We start from the raw sequence: 5,207 nt of genomic DNA, 5'->3' as shown, positions 1-5,207 counted from the left end.
AGCGTCGACATATAACTCTACCAATGCGCATTAGATGAGCGTATAGATATAACTCTTCCGATGCATGCATCATATCTTTAGCATTAGTAACCAAAGGTGGCACACTGTTACAAGGCACACCATCATCCCTACTCTCTACATCTCCTCTTTAAGACCCCTCACACCAACTGACTCCCATCCATCAAAGCGAAACACCACACAGAATCTCCCGTCGTGCTCGCCCACTTCCCTCACATCACGACACCACTAGCCCTGTCTGACCCCTATGGTGCCCATGGCGGGCGGATCACTACTGGCCCTATCAGTCATCGTCCTTGCGGCCGTCGCGTCGACCCTTCTGCTGGCGCCAGTGGCGGCCAATGACATTGACGCGCTCTCGGCCCTGAAGAGTGGCTTGAAGGACCCAAACGGCGCGTTGAAGACCTGGGACCCGCAGTTGGTGGACCCTTGTACCTGGTTTCACATCACCTGCGACGACCACAAACGCGTCACCTGCATGTGAGTAGACTTGGATACCTCCATTCCTTTATGCAAGATTTCGATTTTGTCCATGTGTGTGCCTCTGGTACTCCCCGTGTTTCAAAATAATTGGTGTTCTAGGATTGTCCTAAGTCAAACTTCATTAAGTTTGGCCAAGTCTATATAAAAACATATCGTCACCTATAAAAGAAAATTTGTTTCATTAGATTCATGATGAAATATATTTTCATATTATATATATTTGATATAATAAATTTGTGTGGATTTTTCTATAGGACTAGACAAAATTTGTCAATTTGACTTAGAAAGATCCTATAATCCAATTATTTTGTAATGGTGGAAGTGCTTTGTATCCATCCACCACCCTTGTTCAAACTATTGGCGTTGCCGGTGTGGAACTGGATGAGTAAAAATGGATTATGATTGTCTTGGTTTTCTTTTAGAAAAAAGATGGACTCGATCTGCTGATCTAATGTGCCATGTTTGGTTTACACAATTTTATTTAATTAATTTTTTGGATTGATGCACAGTTTTTGCTACTCATTTTTTAGAGGGTTTTTGGTACTCACTTGGAGTGGAGCAGATGCCCTTTTCCTCTTTTATTTTTGGAGAGGAGCAAATCCATGGAGTAAAACATAAGAAACGTATTGCTTGGTCGTTTGAATTTATTTAGTTTTAGAAGAACCACAAAAAACGAAGAAGAATTTGAAAATAGTTGGACGGATGTAGTTTTTTTTTTCAAGATTTTTTCAGGGCAAAACAGCCGTGCTTTATTACTCAATCGGCAAGATTACAGGAATAATGTTCAGGTCGTGGGATGACCCAGCCAAGTGTGACGACCTTTTGCTCTAAATATAGAGTACCTAGTTTTTTTTTTGAGAACCACCAAGCTTTACTATTCATAGTTCACAAAACTGGGGATACAAACGTGGTCACGAGGCTGTCCCAACCATACATGTCTACCACAATCTAAAAAATTAGAAAACTTGTAGATACTAGTAAGTGCGCACGTGCAACGCACGTTAATATTTAGGCAATATATTAATTACACGCGGATATTAGGTATGCTATTATTTGTGTGTTAATTCTGTAATTAGTGCAATATTTGGTATGATATTAATTGCACGTTAAACACGTTTAACGCTCGCTATTGGAGCAGTTTAGGTCGTTGGATTGACTTAGTTCGATGGCCGAGATCAGTTGGATCTGCCTTTTTGGGTCTTTTTATATTGGTATAGATGATTATTTTTTAGATGAAGTTTTTGATAGGCCTAGTCGAAAACTCATGGGCCTGAAGAGTATGAACCTGGCCCAATCAAGGCCTCCTCATGTTGAGTGACTGCTTTTTTTGAGGGAACATGTGGAGTGACTGCTTGGAACACTGTCCTTTTTGTATTTCTGGACGCATCTAATTTTAACTGGAGTAGTAATGATATTTGTTTGTTTTAACAGAGACCTTGGCCGCCAAAACCTGTCCGGACCTCTGGCACCGGAGCTTGCCAACTGGACCGGCTACAATATTTGTGAGCCTCTCCAACCCAGTTTATTTCTACCTGTGACAATTTACCAATGACACCGTTAACACACGCTTCCGGAAAGGTATTGACCCACTCTTTTGGCATCTGATCAACAGGGAAGTTTATGGCAACCGCTTGAGCGGCCCGATCCCGAAGGAACTGGTTGGGCTGTCCAACCTGAAAGATGCGTGAGTGGAGCTCAGCTTCATGCATTCTTTGCACTCCAATTGTTCTCCGCGCACTTCGTTTCATCCACCCTACGTTTCACCTGCAGGGATTTTTCAAACAACGACTTCTGCGGCCCGATTCCGACCTCCGGACCGTTTCGGCACATACCTCGTCGTAGGTACGTAGTAAGCATGCAGCGCATCCGCCTTCAGTATACATCCGATAATCAAGTTGTTTGTTGCCATATATGTGCATTTCTTCCACCACTGCTCGTGAGCGCTGACCATGCATGCATCTCTCTGCATTGTTGATTTGGTGCAGCTTTGCCAACAACCCGCGCCTGGGCAAGAAGTGCTAGATGGCGCTGGTCGCCTGAGTGAAATAAACTGGTGGTAGCATGCAGCTAACGAAGCGGGCGGCGTCGGTTCATGGAGTAGCTGGATTCGTGAGCGAGGTTAAGCTGTGTGTGTGCGCGCCAGAGTAGACATGTTGATTAGTTTCTGTTCTGTACAAGCTGAGATCGATGTGGCTGTTGCTGTGACATTACTTCCCCTAATAAAACCGCCAACTGATGCTCGAGCCTATATATCTTTGCTTTCTCCCAAGGATTGAATCGCCTTTATTGAGAAGAGAGAGGTTGGTAAAACTTTCTATGAAGTATATGAGCTGCGGGGGGTTTCCGAGTTCAGAAAAGTATATTTTTGGTCCTTCGAGTTTCTCAAAAGTATAGACTTGGTCTTTCAAAAAAATTGATACACATTTGATGCTTCTGTAGGAAATATGAGCAAATTACTACGAGATTTAATCCGAATAAACAGAAGATAAATCATGACTACAACAACAGATATTAAACTAATCATGTGAACTAGCATAGCAGATGAACAGATCACATCTAGGACACATACTAGAAACATGAATTCTACCACGATCTCGAACAGGAAGGTTAGAATCACATACGGTGCAGCGGGAGCAACACCGCCGGCGTTGACGTTGTCACCCATGTCGTCGAGGATGAGGTTGCCGAGGTCGGGAAAGAAGTCGTCGTTCGCGAAGTCGTCGCTGCCAGCAGTCGCGCGAGTGCGCTCCCCAAAAACCTGATCGCCCCTCTCCCGTACAGGATCACGAGAGGCGGAGTTCCGGAGGCCCGCTGTCCCTTCTCCCGGTGCACGCCGAAAGGAGGGATGAAAAAGACTTGCTTGGCGGCGCAATGATCTGGAACGGTGGTGAGAAACCATACGAAGCGGCGGCCGCTAGGGTAGACGTCTGCCTGACTATATATTGTGGGACCCCACGTCCGAGTCGTCACGATCCAAAAGAATAGGAATTAATGACTCATTAATTTTTCCATGCAGCAAAAATATAGACAACGTGCATAACTCTGTCATCGGCTCAATCCTGCAACCCGCGGCGCGGCGCGGCGAGGCGTGGCGAGCGAGGAGGAGGAGCGCGCGTGTAGGTCTCCTCTTCTCATGCTCATACAAGTGGTAGAAGAGATCACCTTATAAAGAGGTGCAACTCTCTCTCAACTTTCGGGGTGGGACTAAACTTTAGCCTCACTCACTCCACTCACATGTGTGCATGAATGGGCCAAGAGAATTTCAGAATTTTAGTTGGGCTTTGGGCCAAAGGCCTACTAGCAAAATTCCAACAATCCCCCACAAAGTCTCATTGGCACATCTCATCATTTAGTTCCAAAACATTGTTTTATATATCGGTGCTTAGTGGAGACTGTGAAGTTGAACTTCCACTTAGAAATTTATGCTACACTAGATCACAACTTGAATAGTGGACTATGCCTTGAACTACAAGTTTTCTGTGAAACTAGTTTCACACAAATTCTTGACCGATACTAGGCTGCCGGAAGGCTTCCCCGCGGGTGGAGCGTATACGTCATACTCCAGGGCCTTTCATGAATTTATTAGAGAACACCCAATTCTCACAGACTGCGACGTTAACAGTCAAATTCATATAGGTGTGTTCCTCAGAAGATGTTCTGCAGGACAACATCTCTGCTTACCCGAATAAGCCACTTGGAACACATTAAGATAAGTATCAACCTGCCATGCAGATCAAGAGAGTATTGCATCTTCACGGAGTGGGATAATTAATATAGGGATACTCTCCTCCCAGCTGACCAACAGCTTGTCTCCCACTTCTACTTCACGGGATCTCCGATCACATAGAGTGGGTTACCACTATGGACAACTCATGCGGTGGGTCTCAAACCCATCTCCATCGATGCATTATCTATCACATTACGTGATAGACCCTTTGTGAAGGGATCTGCCAAGTTTTTCGATGTTTGGATATAATCCAACGTAATAACTCCGGAGTTCCTCAATTTTCTGACAGATTTTAGTCTCCTCTTCAGATGCCTTGAGGACTTCATATTGTCCTTAGAACTGTTTATCTTGACGATCACAGTTTGGTTATCACAGTTCATCAGGATAGGGGGTATTGGTTTTTCAACCATAGGTAAGTCCATCAAGAGTTCACGAAGCCACTCTACTTCAAAAGTGGCAGTGTCTAATGCTGTGAGTTCTGCTTCCATAGTTGACCTCGTTAAGATGGTCTGCTTGCAAGACTTCCAGGAAACAGCGCCACCACCAAGTGTAAAAACATAACCACTTGTGGCCTTAATCTCATCAGCATCAGATATCCAGTTTGAGTCACTATAACCCTCCAGTACCCTTGGATACCCGGTGTAGTGAATCCCATAGCTCGCGGTGCCTTTCAAATAGCGCATAACTCTCTCAAGCGCATGCCAATGATCATCTCCCGGTTTTGACACAAACCGACTCAGCTTGCTCACAGCAAAAGAGATGTCAGGCCTCGTGGCACTCGCCAAATACATAAGCGAGCCAATAATCTGAGAATACCTCAGTTGATCTCTAGCAATCCGTCGATTCTTTCGAAGCAACACACTAGCATCATATGGAGTTGGAGAAGGCGTGCAGTCGCTATACCCAAAACGACTCAAGACCTTTTCCACATAATGAGACTGAAGCAGTGTGATCCCACCATTCTCATCTCTCAACAGCT

At 44.8% G+C, this 5,207-nt stretch overlaps 1 pseudogene; it reads left to right on the top strand.

Moving 5' to 3' along the window:
* The first annotated feature begins 265 nt into the window (after nucleotides 1–265).
* Nucleotides 266–2,698, top strand: LOC125536543 (leucine-rich repeat protein 1-like; annotated as a pseudogene).
* Nucleotides 2,699–5,207: the final 2,509 nt, after the last annotated feature.

This window comes from Triticum urartu, chromosome 1A, assembly GCF_056163025.1.
Source record: "Triticum urartu cultivar PI428250 chromosome 1A, HENAU_Tu73, whole genome shotgun sequence".
Classification (NCBI taxonomy): Eukaryota; Viridiplantae; Streptophyta; class Magnoliopsida; order Poales; family Poaceae; genus Triticum; species Triticum urartu.
Note: the sequence above shows the minus strand (reverse complement) of the source record. Positions and strands in the feature narration are given on the sequence as shown.